Source organism: Scyliorhinus torazame, chromosome 17, assembly GCF_047496885.1.
Source record: "Scyliorhinus torazame isolate Kashiwa2021f chromosome 17, sScyTor2.1, whole genome shotgun sequence".
Classification (NCBI taxonomy): Eukaryota; Metazoa; Chordata; class Chondrichthyes; order Carcharhiniformes; family Scyliorhinidae; genus Scyliorhinus; species Scyliorhinus torazame.
This window is the reverse complement of record NC_092723.1, coordinates 170,177,613-170,196,924: the sequence shown is the minus strand read 5'-3', so window position 1 is coordinate 170,196,924 and position 19,312 is coordinate 170,177,613. Positions and strand designations below refer to the sequence as shown.

Below are 19,312 nucleotides of genomic sequence, written 5' to 3'. Positions count from 1 at the left end.
TTTAAAATCTTCTATTTTAAAAAAAAGTTTAGATTACGCATTTCATTTTTTCCAATTAAGGGGCAGTTTAGCGTGGCTAACCACTTACCCAGCACATCTTTGGGTTGTGGGGGCTAAACCCACGCAAACACGGGGAGAATGTGCAAACTCCACACAGACAGTGACCCAGAGCCGGGATCGAACCTGGGACCTTGGCGCTGTGAGGCAGCAATATAACCACTGCTCTACCGTGCTGCCCTGTTTAAAATCTTCTATGATGATTTCCTTTTCATAAAGCAGGTCAATCAGGGAATGCACTAGTAGCACATTTGGAGCATTTTTTCCTCTTCCTTTAACCTGCCAACAATTTCTGAGGGCTAAAGGTCGACCATAAATGCTTCCATTTCTAAGGAGGAAGTTGTATTTGCCTTGAGGGATTTGCCTGGTAAGGCTCCGGGGCCTGATGATTTTGGGAGTGAATTTGTAAGGAATTGAAAGACTTGCTAATAGATCCTCTGATTGGTATGTATAATCATTTATTCGAATCAGGTCTGCTGCCTCAGTTGCTTTAAGAAGCGAATATCTCCTTAATTGCTAAGGCAGGCAAGAACCCTGAGGAATGTGCATCCTATAGGCCAATTTCACTCTTGAATATGGACTTGAAATTGTTCTCTAAAATACTGCCATTGCACCTAGAAAAAGTCCTCCCCTGATTATCTGGGGTGATCAGACTGGGTTCATAAAGGGCCAAAATTCATGGAACACTGTAAGGAGATTATTAAATATTATTCAGGTCTTCCAAAAGCAGGTGATCGACAGCCTAGTGATCTCATTAGATGCAGAGAAATATTTTGATTGGTTGGAGTGGAATTATTTATTCTACATGTTGCAGACGTTTGGGGTGGGATGGGAGTTTGTTAAGTGGATACAAGTGCTTTATAAAAATCCACTGGTGGTAGTTCTTACTAACTGCTATAGATCTGATAATTTAGTCTTCAGCAAGGGACTAGGCAGGGTTTTCCCTTTGTTGTTTGCAATAACTATTTAACCCCTAGTGGAAGCCATTAGACAGAATTTTTTGGTGTGTGGGTTGTTTCGTGGTGGGAAGCAATGTTATAGGCGGATGATGTGTTGCTATTCGTGTCTAAGCCGGACGTCTCTGTTCCTGCTTTTACTGTCAGTATGGGTAGGTTTGGCTCCTTTTTGGGCTACAAAATCAACTTTGCGAAATGTGAGGCACAGGGGAAGGCCTCCCCTCCTTGCTCCCTTCCCCTTTAGATGGTCTCCCTCAGGATTTACTTATTTGGGTATTTCTATTACCCCTTCATTTTGGCAATTAAAAAGGCAAACTTCCCTCCCTTATCCGCATCTATGAATTGGAACCTGCATCATTGGTCCTCCTTTTGATATCGTGGCTGGGTAGGATAGCACTGATTAAAAGTTGAATGTGTTGTCTAAGTTGTTTTTTCCTTTACAGATGCTATAAATGTTGCTTTCTGTTAATGGTTGGAGTAAAAAGAGACCTCACTTAAAATTGGCCAGATTGCAGCTTCCTAGTTCAAAGGGAGGTCTGGGGTGCTGAATATTAAGATGTATCAATGAGCCTCACATCTCAGATTTATACAAGAATGGGTTAGATGGAACTACATCTCCATTCAGCTTGATATTGAAGCTGACCAATCTGAATACGCCTTACAAGTTTTGTTGTTTCTTAGTGATTTTAGGATTGTGCTGAACAAGTGTGAAAATCTAATAATCATCAACATTCTGAGAGTGTGCAGGATGATTTGTGAGTTGGAAGGTAGATTTAATTTGACTTCCACTCTCTCTCCCATTCAGGCTAACTCAATTGTCCAACAGGCCTTATAAATCATGGTTTTGATATTTGGAAAGATAGGGGACTATTATTAGACTAGGGGACATGCTTAGGGGTGCTTCCTTGTTATCTTTTGAGCAATTGTGTCAACAATATGATGTCCCTTCTAGATACTCCTTTTTCAGATATCTACAACTTCGAGATTTTATGGAACCAAAGCAATTAATTAGCAACTGTTATGACACAATATGTTGTAGATCCTGTACAAATATGCTAGAGACTCTGCGGCCTTGGGAAAAAGATTTTGCAGTGAATATTGACCAGGAGACCTGGGGCATTATCTAGGAAAATGGCAATAGAACCTCGGACTGTAATGGAACGAAGGAGTTCCAACTTACACTATTGCACCATCTGAATGTTACATCAAGATTAAAACACAGTACAGACCCTGCTGTAGCTTCACGGTGCCAAACATGGAAACTCGTCTCTGGTCCTGTGTCAAAATTAAATCCTACTGTTTGGGCAAAATTAAAGAGCTTGAGAAGATATTTGATACGGCCTTAGAGTTTGATCCTTTGTTCTTGGGTCTGACAAAAAGATAATTGACGCAATGAGAAAAAGCTGTACATTATCCTAACACTTGTGGCGCGGAAGAATGTCCTTTGTTCCTGGATTAGCGATAAGCCTCCTTCTGTTCAGAATTGTCATAAAATTATTGTGGATTGCATCCTAATGGATTTCTAACTTGTATACTCTGACCCAAATTTGATGCATTCCAAAAAGTGTGGGGCCCCTATCTCAAATACTCAGGCTCCGTAGCGTCAGACTTACTCCAACAAGGTTTTCTGTAGGTTATGTAGTTCTGGCTCCAATATACCAGATACCACTTGCCATGTTTTCATGGCTTTATCCTTTTCCCACCCACCCTATTATTTGTCCTCCCTACCTTCTGTATTTGTGCAAGCGCCAGGTTTACTGAACCGACTGAGATGGTTTCCTCCTGACATTGATCATGTTGCACTGTACCAGTTTTGAGGGTGTGTTGTATTGTTTGTAAAAATGGAAAAACGCTAATATAACCATATTTTAAAAAAAAGAAAAGCATGACCACACAAACTCAATTTTTAAGAAGCAGTTTTAAAGGAATAAGGCGCAATCTGAAGGTGATAGATTGGAGAAGCTTTTAGCATGGGACGGCATGAAGGGGACAATTCAAAATAACCACATATATCACTTAAAAAGAGGTGCAGTAGAGTAAAAAGGAGGCTGGCATGGGCAAAAAGGGAAATGCAACCAGGGGTTAAGCACAACAAGAAAAGAAAAGAACATTCCTTGGATACAAAGCCACATGTAGGCCAGAGAACAGAAATTAGGATACTAAAATTAGGAAAGTGGTGAAACTAATAGAGCCAAAACAAACAACAAGATCAGGTTTAACGTAAAGGTTTTTTATATATATTTTTTGTAATGAACGATGGGAAACAATGGTGTCCAAATTGGAAATATTATATTGAATCAAGGAATTTTAATCCTAACTGCTTTTAATCCTTCACACTAAAACTAAGCAGGCAGGATGTTAAAATCAGATAGACTTACTCACCAACTCCCCTCTCTGTTCTCTGTCACCTACTTTAACTATTTTTCTGAGCAGGCAGTACCTGAAACAAGCAGGGTCGTCTTGAAATATGAAGATACAGGTGTGATTTTGTGATTAGGGCCTGGTGCTATTTTGACTCATGGCTTGAGCAGCAATGAAGTTGTGATTTAATAATCTTTATTAATAATCTTTATTAGTGTCACAAGTAGGCTGACATTAACATTTTCATCCTCTTTGCTTATTTGGTGGGATCAGGAGAAGCAAATATGCTTCTCCAAGTTCCAAAAGGAATGTTCAGGCCTTGTCTGTCATGGGTGCCAACCTTTTTGATTGTGAAACCTTTCTGAAGCCCTTGCCTCATGGCTTACCTGAGTAGCAGTGACCATTTGTTCAGTCCTAGCCAGTGGGTCTCCTGCTGCCTGAAACATCTGATGAATTTAAGTGGGAAACTGATGAGGCCTAATAGTTAGGCCTTGTGTCACCCCCCCACACCCCCCATTCTCTCCTCCTCCCCCCTCCCAACCACACACACACAGTATCTGTCTGTTCAGTTGGCATGCCAGCTTAAAATTGGATTTAAATGATCAGGAAATGGAAAATATTCTAAATTAACTCTGTTTCTTCATGAAGAAAACCACATACATCCTTCTGGTTGTTGGGGTTAAATTTCCAGGACAGGATGCCAAGATTCTAAGAAAATTAATGTAACCAAGAATGAGGTGGTGGGCAAATGTAAGACGTTGAAGAATAAACAACAATGGGACCTGGTGTATTGTCCCCTACGGTACCAAGTAAATAGCAAATTCAACAAGTTAAAGGGAGCATCATTAAGTAATCATTAGAAATGATGCTTATGTCTGAGGATTGGAGAAAAGAAAACATGGTGCTTTCTTATTATGAACAACGGTATGATTACACAGCAATTATCCTGACATCCATTATCATGAAAATATTGGAGGGCAGTTTGATGGAACAAATGATGAACAATTGAAAACCTACAGACCTATTTAAAAAATAATACCAGATTGGTTTCATGGAAGGGAGATCATACTGATGAATCGCTTGGTGTTCTTTAAGGAGATAACAGCAGAAACTTAGTAAATGTTTATTTTCATTTCATGGCTGAAATGCTAAATAAATGGATTGACAGTTGGTTGAAGCAGAGAAACACAGAGTGGCTGTATGTGGAACTGCATGAGCATGGGGGAGGGTAACTCGTGCAATGCCTCAGAGGTTGAAGCCGTTGTTATCTTCACTTGAAAGTGAACGATGACTTTCACTTACAAGATGACTTGAAAGTGAAGACACAGATAAACCCCATCTAAGTTTGCAAATGATAGCAAACTGGTAGAAACAACACAAAAGAAGGGACAGGTTAATCAAATGCAAAAGTGCCAGTCTAGATTGGGGAGCTTGGTTGATGAGCGGTCGATGTAATTTAGTGAAAGGGTCTGACAAGGGAGGGAGGAGAGATAGTATTTTATCAGCAAATGAAGGGTTTGGATAAATGCCTGGAGAAATGTATTTTTAAAATAAATTTAGAGTACCCAATTATTTTTTTTCCAATTAAGGGGCAAATTAGCGTTGCCGATCCACCTACCCTACACATCTTTGGGTTGTGGGGATGAAACCCACACAGACATGGGGAGAATGTGCAAACTTCACACGGACAGTGACCCAGGCCCGGGACTTGAACCCGGGTCCTCAGCGCCACAGTCACCATGCTAACCACTGTGCCACATGCCGCCCCCGCTTGGAGAAATATTTGACAGATGTGTGGTTGCTGAATACTGTCAGGACCTAAATAGACTGCAATGGTCTTTTCTGGATCCGTACGTTTCTAGTCTAAATCAGCAGGAATATACCCTGGGATTCAGAGCACAGGTGAGGCTGGAGACATATGGGCATTTTTTCCTCTCTGAAAACTGACTTTCATACATTCTAGGGGCACAATTCAGGCACAAGTATGAAAAATCTCAAAGAACCCAGAGGAAGTAATTTCAACACCTCTGGAGTAAGAGACCTTTCATATCTTTTCTCTCCACAGATCTGTTTAAGGAAAAACTTGAAATATGAAGAACTCCACAGCAACAGAGGACGTGAGGAACCTTGAAGTCTGTGAAAAGGGAATAGAAAGATATGTTGTAAGATTTAAATGAAGTGGATGTACTTGGTCTACAGATTTGACACCAGCCAGCACCGACTAGTTGGGTCAAACTGTGCTTCATATTCTAAGCAATTTTGTATATTCTCTATAAATGTACACCCTCAAGCCGAGTATTTAATAATGTATTGTGACTGTAAAGGAAAAGGGAGCTCTGGAACAACCTTTCTCCATTACAACGCTAGATTCAGCGCGGAAACCCCTAGAATGACACAATAGAGAGGGGCAAATACTGTCTTTAAAATACACAGACTCGATCTTCCTGCATCTGTCTGAAAGAAGATCATCTCTCTCCTCTCTCCCCAACCCCCTTTTGGGATATATTTCCAGTCCCCATCACTTAATGTGTCTTAAATTTAGCACGTCATTTCATTTTTAAAAATGCAATCTAGGGTATCACGAAAGATGCACGCGAACTTGCGAAATCATTTCAGCCCATAAGGTGAAATTGCGAAATCAATTTTAAAGCAATCTTAGGGTTTCCCGAAGGATTTTAGATTGGGCAAACATCATAACCCAAAAAGATATCTTCAATGATATTACAGCGTCATCCCGTCACATCGGGTATCACATTCTGAGGAGTGTCGTGTGTTGATTGGATCTTAACTATCGTGGAGCAAGCGTGTCTTTCCCTCACTCCAGCGTCACGTTGCATATCCCACAAAGTAGTTGTTGCCGAACAGGGAGTAGCAAATAATAGCACGGTGAGCAACTTGGCCGTTGATTTTGGCTCCCATTCCCCACCCCAACTTAGGTCGGTTAATAAATTGGACCGATGCCGCTGGTGTTTTTTTTGGGAGCGATCGTGTTTTATTGAGTGAAGGAGCTGGCCAGGTATTGTTGGCGTTTCCCGCTCTCACCCATCCAGAAGAACAGGAGAGAAATGCCATCGGCAGTTTTAAATAGCCGGATGTTTGTCCCTCTGGAAGTGAGTTGTAAATGGGTTCAGCGTGGAATCAAACTGCTCCCAAGAGGCGAGTTACAGAGTCATTGTTTTATTATAATAATGATTTGATATCGGGGATTCGAAAGAACGGAAATAAAGCTTTGAATAGTAAAGGGCATCAAGTACATTACAATGCAAATACCTTCAAGGAATCGTGAATTAATTCTCCCAAGAAATCTCTGCAAGTCTAAAGGTTGACAGCATTAAAAAAAGATCCAATTTCAGTTGCGGCTTCTAAAATACGCCTTCTAAACTTTCATTTCTCAATAAAGATGTTTGCGAACACGCCAGGAATTTCCCCTGTCAAGGCGCTTCGTATGAAATACTTCCATAATAGTGATTCCGGAGCTGCGATGTGTCATACTTCGGTTTACAAAAAATGTTATGTTTTAGCCTGTTAGAAAAAAACACATCTGTTTAAAAGCCTGCTAATCCCCGCTGACATTAAACAACGTGTTAGAGGGACGCACGCGTGAAGATTTCTTTTGAGCATTAAATTATCTACAGTTTCATCCGAAAGATAGCAATGCTGAAAATCTCCACTTTGTCTCCTGAATAGTTCCCACGGCCAAATGTATATACTATAAGATATCACGAGGCATCATTCCATAACTCTTGTGTATTTACACGAACGGTCTTGTAAGTACTTTGAATTTTGTGGTATTAAAACCACCAAAGTTAATTGCAAAAGTGGTGCAATTCCGCAAAAGTTCAAATACACGCCACACGGCTGCCTTCTCTGCCTGTCTATCCTGTGATATGCCGATGGGGACATGTTTCTGTATCATCCTAAATGTATCACTTCTAAAAAGGGCGCTATTCCGTCTTTACTTTAATGCCTCTGTTACGATTACCGATCTAATATTTTGTCGCTGTATCAAAGTCGTCAAAACATTAACTGAAGTGTATCTGCTGAGTAAAAATATGTTTATATATTAATGCGTAACGGTTAAAATAAACCAAGTGTAATCCAAGTGTGGCTTGAAGGGTGTGGCGCGTTGGCAAATACTGATTCTGGAATTCTAACCAGTCAGGACACAGCAGTTTAAAGTTCCTGAATATATTCCTTATGTATTGATGGTTAATTGTCAAGTTAATCCAAGTTCAGATGGAGACCAGAATTAAGATCCTGATTATTTTCTCGGTGGAATATAAAAACATGATAAAAACAGGAACTTTAAACTGCTGTGTCCAGACTGGTTAGAGTTACATAAAACAAGTCGGAAGTCCCGAGTTCGTCTGCTGCAAACCTGGGATTCGAAGTGTTTAAGAACATTAGCAGAACCAATGAAACGGTGCCTTTCAAGTCCAAATAAGGATCTTTAAATAGTGTGGACAGTATTATAATGCAGGGAAGGCTGCAGTCAGTGTGTACACAAGCTCCCTCTCACAAAGCAATGCGATAGTGACCTATATGCTTCTGTAATATGTGTTGAGGGACATCAAATAGAACTCCCATATTCTTCTTCCAACAATGCCATGGGATCGTTTATATCGATTTGAGAGAGTCACACTATAGGAAGGGTGTGATTACAGTTAAAAGGGTGCAGAGGAGATTCACCAGGATGCTGTCTGGGCTGGAGCATTTCAGCTGTGAAGGGAGCCTAGTTTGGCTGGGGTTGTTTTCCTTGGAGCAGAGAAGACTGGGGGGGGGGGGGGGGGGTGCTGAATGAGGTGTACAAAATTATGAGGGGCATAAATAAGGTAGATAGGAAGAACCTTTTCCCCTTAGTAAAGAGGTCAATAACATGGGGCATAGATTTAAAGTAGGGGGCAGGAGATCTAGAGGGGATTTGAGGAAACACTCTTTCACCCAGAGGGTGGTGGGAATCTGGAACTCACTGCCTGAAAGAGTGGTTGAGGCGAGAATCCTCACAAAATTTAAGAAGCATTTAGATGAGCAGTTGAAACGCCACAGCTTCCAGGCTACCGACCAAGGTTTGGAAAATGGGATTAGAATAGAGAGGTCGTTGATGGCGCCAGCGCAGACAAGATGGGCCGAAGAGCTTATTTCTGTGCTGTAAAGGCCTATGATTATATGTCAGTACGATTATGTACTCTACTCCCTAGTATGGAACTAAACCCAGACCATATGGATTCAAAGGCGAGAGGGTTGCCGCTGAGCAAAGGTTGTTCACATCAAGCTATTTGCAAATATTTGTTATTGGTTACACATCGAGTTTCCAATTCATATTCAAAACAATATTTGACTATAATTTTATTATGCGTGATGGATGGACGCCGCTTGCAGCAGGAGTGACAGCGCCACTCCGTTCTGACTATCCGTTCACTTCTCTTTCCAGTTACTTTTCTTTTAAGTCTTGAACACCAAATGTTCCATCCCAAGGATGGTGCTCAGGTTTCTATTTTTTTCTAAATTTCCTGCATTTTTCTTTTGCTGGTGGCGTCAAGTTGCTTCACCCATTTTGGCAAATCATTCTTCGCAACCATGTCCCAGTCACAATGCAGTCGGACACCAACACACCACGACATGGGCAAACCAGTTAAGGCTTACGCTGCTGTCTGTGATTTGTGTTTTCCGGTTCCCCTGTGGCTATCTTACGTCCTTAAGTTGGTTGGTCATCGGAGACTTCTTGGCCTGTTGCTCAGTGTGCTTGTCTACAAGGAAGGATTGCATATTGAGGCCCCCCTCCTTTCACTGCAATCATGCTTTAAAAAAAACTAATTGTGTTACTAAATGACAATTCAGTTGCATCTTTTATGATAGGCACCTGTTTGAATGTTAAATTGTTTAATGTGCATCTATTCAATGTATCGAGTCTCCAATGGTTTGTTTTTACCTTTGAAAGAAAACTCACTTTTCGCCAACCTTTCTCCTTGCTGCTCGCAACAGGAACAATTTGGATTTCATGTAGCCCCTTAAACGCAAACATGTCCCAAGGGCCTTTATAAAAATAGGACGGCGGGAGGGGGTGTGGGTTTTACACTAAAAGTTGATAAAATAAGCGAAATTCATCGTGTTGGGAGAAGTAGAGGAGTGGGCCAAAAACCTCAGTTCTCCCAAAGTTCACTTGGATAAAATTAACATCGACAGACTTGAATCCTACATGCCTCCTGGATAAGCAGTCGCTGCGTCAAAATCCTGGAATTCTGAATGAGAGTCGCCACAGTCTCCGAGGACCATATTACTCTCACCTTTTGAAAGAGAGCTGACCGGTAGTGATTTAGCCAGACCTCAGGGAGGGGCAAGATTGAGAAGGCCGGGCAGAGCCTTCATGAATAACCTTAGCTGGTAGGAGAATTGAACCCGTGCTGTTGGTGCCTCCACATCAAGAACCACCCATCCAGCCAACTCTAGCAGCACTGTGGATGTACCTACTACACCTTAGGCACTGTAACGGTTCAAGAAGGCAGCTCAACGTCACCTTCTCAAAGGTAATGAGGGATGGGAAATAAAAGCTGGCCTAGCCAGCAGCAACCACATCCCGTGAGTGATTTTCCTTGAAGAAAAGCTTCTGGAAGTGTTGGTTTTCAGATGATTAAACAAACAGAAGAGGTGAAATTTGTGAATAGCACAGAATTGGTCTGCTAAGTTTATGGAAGATGAAGGATCTGAGGTCACAGAAGAGGGCATTGGAAGAATTTGGTCTAAATCTGTCAACAGTGTGATAAAGATTTCAGTGTCCACTGAAAGCTCTGACACCAATAGTGCAACAGAGAACTGGCACAAAAAAATCATCAGAGATAAAATGGGGCAATGCCTTTTAATGGATTTGAAGATGGGGACAAAGATTTTAAATTCAACACGTGGGGTTGGGAGTAAGGGGTGGAGAGAGAATCAGCATAGGACACTGAAAATATGAATTGATGAGCGAGGAGGATTTGGTGCGGGACAGAGCATGGGTCTTTGATTTTTGATCAAATTGGAAGTTATCGAAGGTGAATGATGGGAGGCAAACAAAGGTACTAAGGGCGCTCAGTCCAAAGTTAATAACAGGATGATGAAGGTTTCAGCAGCAGTGGAAGAGATGAGTGTTGTATGGAGATAAAGTAGAGGTCTTGGTGACAAATCAGATATGGAATTTGATGCTGAGCTTTGGGACTAATGGAATACCAAACCTTTTCAGAGTTTAGTTCAGTTTGTAAGAGTTTATGGGGATGGTCATAGTGACAGTGGCAAGGAAGCAGAGATTGTGGAAGGTGATATCCTCATCTTGTCAAAGTTCATTTGGAGAAAAATAAGTTGACACAGGCTTTAGTCCTGAACACTGCTTGCCTCCTTAGTACCCAGTGAGAGCTTCGCCTTCAATAAACAAAAGTCGTATTATTTTTAACACACAACTGATGATGGTAAATGTGTTCCGCTATGGAAAATTCTATCTACTTAATTAGTTACTACCTCTTTCCCTCGTCTACTACTACTAATAATAATCTTTATTATTGTCACAAGTGGGCTGACATTAACACTGCAATGAAGTTATTGTAAAAATCCCCTAGTCACCACACTCCAGCGCCTGTTTGGGCTGAGGGAGAATTTAGAATGTCCAATTCACTGAACAGCCCGTCTTTTGGGACTTGTGGGAGAAAACCGGAGCACCCTGAGGAGACCCACGCAGACACTACTACAACTGTCCTGGCAACAAACCATGATTTTAGAAAAGAACCACAAACCTACCACAAGACTGCTGTCAATTATATTGAAACATGTGAAAATGATGTGAAATGACAATGTATTGCAGTACACAAACACTACAGTCTGCTCTTGCATCTTCAGTTTGTGGCACATGCTAGCAAATTCACTTAATGCTCAGTGTGAAGGTAGATCGGTATCCGTTGATACTTATTTCACATATAAATGGACTCACTGAAAATTCATATTCGCTGAGCCCCTAAAATGGATATTATTTCCTGAAAAAGGCATAAACTTTTGGTCATGATCATTTGGCATTTGTTCTTATCACAATCCCCATGCAGGCATCTCTTTGGAATTAAATAGATTTGATCTCTATTTTCTATCTTGAGTGATGTTCTCTTTATTAGTAACAACAATCTTCACCATGGTTAACCCTTTTCCTGGAAAACCAATAGGCCAGGTTACATTTTGCAGATATAGATGAATTGGCCAGTTGACTGTGATAGGTTTTATCAGAAAAGGCAGTATTCAGTGTTAACCATCCATTTCTTCCCCTTTTAAAGAGCTGGAAGCTGGCAACAAAAGCTGCTTCAAGAATGGGTACTAAAGGGTTCTCAAAGACAGCCTTATGTATCATCTTGTGCAACATTAATAACGTTTTTGTAATCTTTCAAAGAGCTCAATCCTATTTCCATCTCGGTCACAGTATTGAAACAGCTCTCATCAAGGTCATAAAGTACATCCTATGTAACAAAGGTAAACTATCCCTCCCTGACCTGTCTGCAGCCTTTGACATGACTGATCACACCATTCTTCACTAACAGTCTCTCCACTGCAATCCAGTTGGTTGAACTGCACTCACGTGGTTCAACACTGACCCACCAGGTCATGGTGAGAAAATCACCTGCAACGGCTTCTTTTCCTGATCCTGCACTCTTACCTCTGGCATTCCCCAATTATCTACCCTTTACCCCCTCCAATGTCTAATCTACAAGCTGTCTCTCTGCAACATCATCTGAAGAGAGTATTAATTTCCACCTGCACACCGACAACACACTTACTTCACCACCATCTCTCTCGACCCTGCCAGTCACTTATTGGTCTGACTGCTTGACCAATATACAATACTGAATTAGTGGTTACGGAGAGACTGCCAAATGAGGAAAAATTGATCAGTTTGCATCTGTACTCCTTGGAGTTCAGAAGAATAAGAGATGATATGATTGAAAAAAGAAGATTCTTAGGGGGTTAGACAGGGTAAATGTTGGGAGGATATTTCCGCTCATCGGAGAGTGTAGGACCAGAGGGCACATTCGCAGGAATGGGGGTGCTCATTTAAGATAGATTTGAAGGGGCGGTGTGGTGACACAGTGGTTAGTACTGCCGCCTCACAGCGCCAAGGATCTGGGTTCGATCCCGGCCCCTGTCCATGTGGAGTTTGCACATCCTTCCCATGTCTGCGTGAGTCTCACCCCCACAATCCAAAGATGTGGAGGGTAGGTGGATTGGCGTCGCTAAATTGTCCCTTAATTGGAAAATTTAAAAAAAAGATGGATTTGAGGAAGAATTTCTTCTCTCAAAGACTGATGAATCTTCAATCTTCTTTACCCAAGGAAGCTGTGGATGCTGAGTCCTTGAATATTTTTAAGGCTGAGATTTAATCAGCGGGGAAATTAAAGGTTACAGGGCTAAGGCAGGAAAGTGAACTAGTGAGTGGTAGGCCAGCCGTGATTGTATTAAATGATGCAACAGTCTCAAGGGCTGAATGGCCTACTCCTGTTCAAATTTCTTATGGTCTTATGGAAATTTCCTCAACTACATATCAGGAAGGCGGTCTTTGGTTCCCACCACAACCTCTGTTCCCTCGTTACCAACTTTGTCCTTCTTCCTGCCTGAGGGTGAAGTCGACTGTTCGAAAGTTTGGTGTCACTATTGACCTCGAGATCAGCTTCTGACCACACACCCATGACACCAGGAAGACCGTCTATTTCTACCTCCAGGTTCCACCATACCTCAGCAGACCTGCTGCTGAATCCTTCATTCTTGTCTTTGTTGCCTCTCAACCTGACTATTCCAATGCACTCCAAGTTCACCGATCATGTTCTACCCTTTGTAAACTTGAGGTCATCCCACAAGCTCTGCTGATTGTATCCTAACTTGCACCATGTCCCGTTCAGCCATAATCTCTGTGCTCTCTGACCCACATTGTCTCCCAGTCAAACAGTGCCTCATTTTTCAGGATTCTCATCCTCGTTTTCAAATCCTTCCATGCTTTCATTCACCTGAGGAAGGAGCAGTGCTCCGAAAGCTAGTGTTTGAAATAAACCTGTTGGACTTTAACCTGGTGTTGTAAGACTTCTTACTGTGCACAACAAATTGTGGAACTCCCTCTTGAAATCTCTCCGCCTCTCTTAAAGCTTCAAGGCGCTCTTTGCTCCCTCCCCCGTAACCAAGTTTTAGATCATCTGCCGTGATACCTCCTCATGTGACTCAGTGTCAATGTTTGTTTGAGAGCCCTCCTGTGAAGCGCCTTGGCACTTCTACTGCGTTACAGACGCTCCAGTAAGACAAGTGGCCGTTGCTCCGCAGCATCAGAGCACAAGTACCGAATGGGTGTCGTTATGGTGGCGAATGTGAATCAGATATAAAATACATTTAATATGCAAAACCTAAGTGGGAACTTTCTGTTGGGGGAAAAAACACAGATCGGATTACTGACTTCACAGAACAATTGGAAATGTTATTTCCTTTCCCGCTTACCCCACTTTTATCAGGGACTGTAGCCACCTGTGCCTTTTGTAGGGACTGTACCCTCACTCTATACATTCATAACATGGGAGTGCTTTTACATTTGGGTCCTGGAAATGAATGGCGCAGGAGATTTACAACGCACCGGTCTTCAAATGCATTTTAAATAGGGGAGTCCTGGACCATACAACTGTTAATTAGGAGACTGGAAACAGTAATAGAAAGGGAAGATCATCGACCCGGCACATTAACTCAGTTTCTCTCTCCACAGTTGCTGCCAGACTTGCTGAGTATTTCCAGCAATTCCTGTTTTTATTTATTCTTTTTGATTTGGGGATTTATTTCAGCGTTTACCTCGAAAGTAGCATTTATGTGATAATGCTATTTATGCTGTTAATCATATTTATGCCATGCTCATGTCGATTCAAATGGTTGCAGCAGCATTCCTTCCAATGAACTGCCCACGCTATCTCAGCAACGCGCAACGGTGCACCCACACAAATACCCCTGCGCGTTTCACAATGAATATTCGTCGTGTTTTGGGCTAAAAGTCTGTCCTGGTGCCTTGCTGAGGTTGACTCAGTCTAATGAATCCAATACCGATCGAATGGCAAAAAACATAAAACTCATGCAGTGGTCACCACAGGACAACAGGGGCAGCGAGCAGCCTATTGTAATATGTAAACATACTCACACGTCCGTGATCTCGCAACATGGCCCAATTTAACAATGTGCATGATGTTTACTGGAGGTGAGTAAGCAAAAGGCACGCAGTTTACACGACTTGCAAATTTCGAACTTTCTGTATCCTCTCACAGCTCTGCTGTAACAATCTTGCAACGTTATTGGTGCATCCTTGTCTGATTTTACAGAGCCATCACGGAGACGACGGGCCGAATGGCCGGCCTTCTGTGCTTTAACCATTTTATGATTTTATTGGGCAGCGTCGCATTGGTTTTTTAAAAGTCTTTCCACTGATCTACCTTAGCCTGTCAGAAATGCCGCACCTTCACTGGGTACCAGCTCCCGTTACTTCTAATTGCAGATTAACAAAAAAAGTGACCCTTCTTCGGCCACTCCCTTGCACTTCAATAATAGCAGTAAAGCCAATAAGAGGTGGAGAGGCGCGGTCGCTGGGAAGGTTTCAGAAGCGGACACGATCATTTACACAACAAAGGAGACCACCACGCTGACACTCATTTATTTTCGCACTGTTATGCAGCCGAAGTTTTACACTGACCAACACAGAGGGAAGAAAAACGTTTCTTTGTAAGGTGTCCAGATAGTGAGAACGTCCAGTCATTGGTTTGAAACTCCCTCCTCATACATGTGAGAGGAAGAACATCGCACGAGTTATTAAATGCGAATTGATTTGTCACAGGAACCCGCTCGATTCGGGTCTCCAGACCACTATTTGCAAATAACACACACAAAAACACCACTGGAGTCTAACTGTGATGCAATGCAACTCACCACTTTCCAGACCCACTAACTCGTATAGACAGTGAAAACTGATGACAAGAACATCGCGCACTTGCTCAATGATTTATTGTGGCACGGTTGGAGTTTGTTTGGGGGGGGGGGGGGGGGGGGGGAGTCTGGAAAAGTGGCGATTTGAGGAGATTTAAAAAAAGGCCACGTGAACACACATTCCATTTATTTTTCAAGCCACCTTCCAGGGTGCGAAATTAACAGCTGGGGAACCGAGGACATTGCACCCCCCCCCCCCCCCCCGAAGTGCATGACAACAAAAAGCAGCTGAATCTCCAGTGCACCCATCACCCCGCACCTGGAGACAACCCTCAAAACAACGAGCGCCCGCAACATTAGACACACACAGTCAAGGAACATCCTCGGAAAGGGAAAAGGCGGATGGAAAATGTGCAATTGACAAAACAAAATACGAATACCTCTCTACGGATAACATAGCAAACGTGCGGAGGCGTGACTCTGCAATGGACTTCCTAAACCTATGGATTCCCCATTGATCTGGGATCCGTTGCTGATTTCACCCCCCCCCCCCCCCAGAATCACGTGTCTCCTGTTTGCTCCTGTGGCTGGAGCAGGAACTTTCCTGGTGTTGGGAGGTGAGGTGCCAGCAAGGACCGCAAGAAGCCCGCTCCTGCACAGTCATCACAAATCTGCTGCTCTTCTGACACTGGACCCAAACTCCAGATCGCAGCCGGATCTGGGGCGGCTCAGCCGCGTGGGAGTCTCATCAGTGGCGCTTTCCTCGCTGCTTTTATTTTTTTCCGCTGTTGGGTGTTTAACCTACACATCCACACACTTCAGACGCACATCCAATATGAGATGGCAGTGTGATGAACCCAATGTGACCGGGGGAATAGCATTTATTTAATACCATCGAAAGACAAAAGGATATACTTATGGGAACACATCACTCACCGATATTAAGGTAAGAAATAAAGCAAGCGTTCAACGCCTGTCAAGTGATTCGATGCGCGTTTGAAAAAATATTTGTCAAGGTCCCTTTGCAAGTTGAAAACAATCATCAAACGCACGTTATAATTCAACAGCATCGCTTTGCTGAATTGACAGATAGAACAGAATGTTTCACCCGGGTACAATTTGCAATCCAAGTGTTTTTTTTTTAGTGGGGCCCACCACTTGTGGTAACACATTACAAAACAATGCAGAACCCTTTAGAGGTGGGATCTGCCGAGCTAGCCTGTGCTTCTGGCCAAGTGGCACAATTCAAATGGTTTGGAATTTGAAAAGCAACAAAGAGCCCGGGCATTGCCTGTTTAAGGAAGCCCAGTCTAGATTAGTCTGGCTTTCCAGTCTTGGGAAGACAAGAGAAACTTCTGAATCTTTATTCCCCCCGCCCCTCCTCTCTGTTATTAGCGATTCGTTTGTTCGTGTGATGTCTCAGAGAATAAATACTTTGTTACTCATCAATGTCTCGGGTGACTCTCGCCTGATCAGATTTCCCATTTCCAAGCTACCATGACCGATGGTGAGAGGAGGCAACCGGCTCACCCTCTGGGGAACGAGGATGTCCGGGTCCCGGTGGCCGGCAGATTCCCGACGGACGCCGAGGCTGACGGCGGCGGTGGGAATGTCGCAATGGGAAGCGTGGGACCATCGAGCGGCAGCAGCTTCTCGGCTCAGGAGCTCGGAGTAGTGGAGACAGCGTCAGAAGCCGCCACTGAGCAGCTCCCATACCCGGCCCTAGCGCCCGCCGTCTTCTTCTGCCTCAAGCAGACAACGCGACCGCGGAGTTGGTGCCTCAAAGTGGTTTGTAACCCATATCCTTTTCTCCCCCCCTCCCTCTCCAATGTGAACTTCGAAGAGCCAGAGTCGGTTTCAAGGTTGTTTGACAACTTTAAATTCATTTAGAGTTTAAAAAAAAAAATCTCCAGATTTGGAAAAATAATCTGCTTAATATTTTACCTGAAGTTTTCATTATCCCTTCTCATCTTCTCACAAGAGGACTTCTCGATTTATATCTGGTTGCATTTTGAGCACTGTTGTATTCTATAGGCACTTGGGAGTAAGATGTGTGACGTGGGCTAAAGGCATGTCATTTTTCTATAAACTGGCCAAACTCTCGTATGGGTTGCGCCTCATACATGTTGGCGTCTATTTTTCAGTCTTTTCCCTTCCAAATGTACTAATATTTGGTGGGTGGCTGACAAGCTAGCAGTGTATGTCCTGGCTGGCGTTCATGAGGATTTATGGCCTGCCTTTTGAGATTGCAACTTGCATCAAGCAACCTTTGTCAGTCGTTAGTTTTCAGGGTTGAGACCGGTCGACAAACATTCAAAACGGGGCATGTCGTTTCTGACAAACAGTTCTCCAACAGCAAAGTACTGCGGGTGCCGCAAATCTGAATTGATATGTTACAACTATCGGTCAAGGCTGTGAACAAGTTCAGCAGCTCTGGCAGTGTGGCGAGAGGGACAGAGTTAACGGTTCGTTTCTGGCGCTTCCGTCAGAACTGGGTGCAAGCACTTCGAGTTGGAAGTTTTTTACTAAGCAAGCCAGAAGGAAGGAGGGAGGGTGAGACAGGGGAAGAAAGACCAAGAGGGGAAGGAAGGTATGTGATAGGGGGTGGAAGGCAGGTGGGACGATGGTGCAAGGCCAAAAAAAAGGGGGGGGGATGGGAGTGAGAATGAAATAAAATATGTGTACGAAGAAGGTGGTAGCAGATTCTTCACCAACAGCTGCTGGCCAAAGAAACAAAAGTTCTCCCCCCCCCCCCCCCCCCAAGCACAAACATACATCACAGTACTTGCCTCGCAGTTCATGCTGACTTTGTAATGTGCAGCCCGAACATCCTGCATTCAAAATTCACCATTTCGTATATGGAGACCAAAATATTCGTTTCACTTTTCCACCGCTAAAATTGGAAAGACCAACACAGACACGTGCAAAACGAGGAGGGCGACGCACTTGGCACCGACACTTTAAACCCGCAGCGGTGGACTTGTTTACTCCCAACAATGTGTATCCAACCCAGCCGGAGCGGTGCCGACACGGCAGGGGTGATTGTGACACACACACTTTAATCTTTCATCATATAAAAACAAGACTTTAATAATAAGTGGTCCCACAAATGACAATAGCATCAGCTGCGTGGGGCCAACATAAGGAGCTTTAAGGCTGGCTCCCATTCCGATGCAGGCTGCGGGCCCGGGGGATCCGCCGAGTCTGGCTACAAATGTTGCTCACCCTCAGTGGTATTGTTGCGAGTGGTTCGAGATTGGCCTCCCCAGGCCTGGCCACGTGCCCAGCACGTGCGCGCGGGCGGCAAGCGGAAGGCAGGATGCTGAGCCGGGCGCATGCGCGCACGGCCGAGTGACGGTTGGTGACAGTTGGGGTGACAGATGTTGACAACAAGATGGCTGCGGTCACCTGGGCACGGCTGACTTTCTTTAATGGGTGGGGTGGGGAGATGATTGTTTCCATTTTTCACCTACGCTCCCTTTGACTGCTACTCTCCCAGAAAGTGGCATGGCTAGAATTTTGGCAAAAAGGATGTGATTCCCAGTCACAAAGCAGTGTAAGTGCATATACCTCTCTCTAAAGAAAGTGAAATGTTTGAAATGTAACCGCAACTCATTGATTACCAACTCATAGTGTAATTAAAGGTAACTCCATTTCAAAAATTGACACCTTTGGTGGGGCGACGTGTCTTAAGCTGGTTTTGCCCAATTTCCTTTCACCAAACAAGCCGCCGAGAGATCTGCGCTCTTTTAATTTGGGCCTCCATTGGTGGCCATGGCCTCAGCTGCCTAAAACCACCCAAACTCTGGAATTCCTTCCCTCTTTACCTCACGTTGCCGCCTTATGGACTCTCCTTAAAACCTACCTCATGTACCAACCATTTGGTCATCCGGCTTAATGCCTCCTTGTCCAGTTCACTGTTCCACTGGATAACACAGATGTGGAGCACCGTGTGATGTTTCATTTGGTTCAAGATGCCATACAAGTGCCATTTGCTG

The 19,312-nt window shown here is 43.5% G+C and overlaps 1 long non-coding RNA gene across 1 annotated transcript in view; it reads right to left on the bottom strand.

Annotated features, from left to right (window-relative positions):
* Positions 1 to 16,956, bottom strand: part of LOC140394395 (uncharacterized) — a 37,043-nt gene extending 20,087 nt beyond the window's left edge. Inside the window, exon 1 of the long non-coding RNA XR_011935870.1 lies at positions 16,845 to 16,956. This is a non-coding gene — a long non-coding RNA (uncharacterized lncRNA). The remainder of the gene's footprint in view (positions 1 to 16,844) is intronic.
* Between the last annotated feature and the right edge of the window lie 2,356 nt (positions 16,957 to 19,312).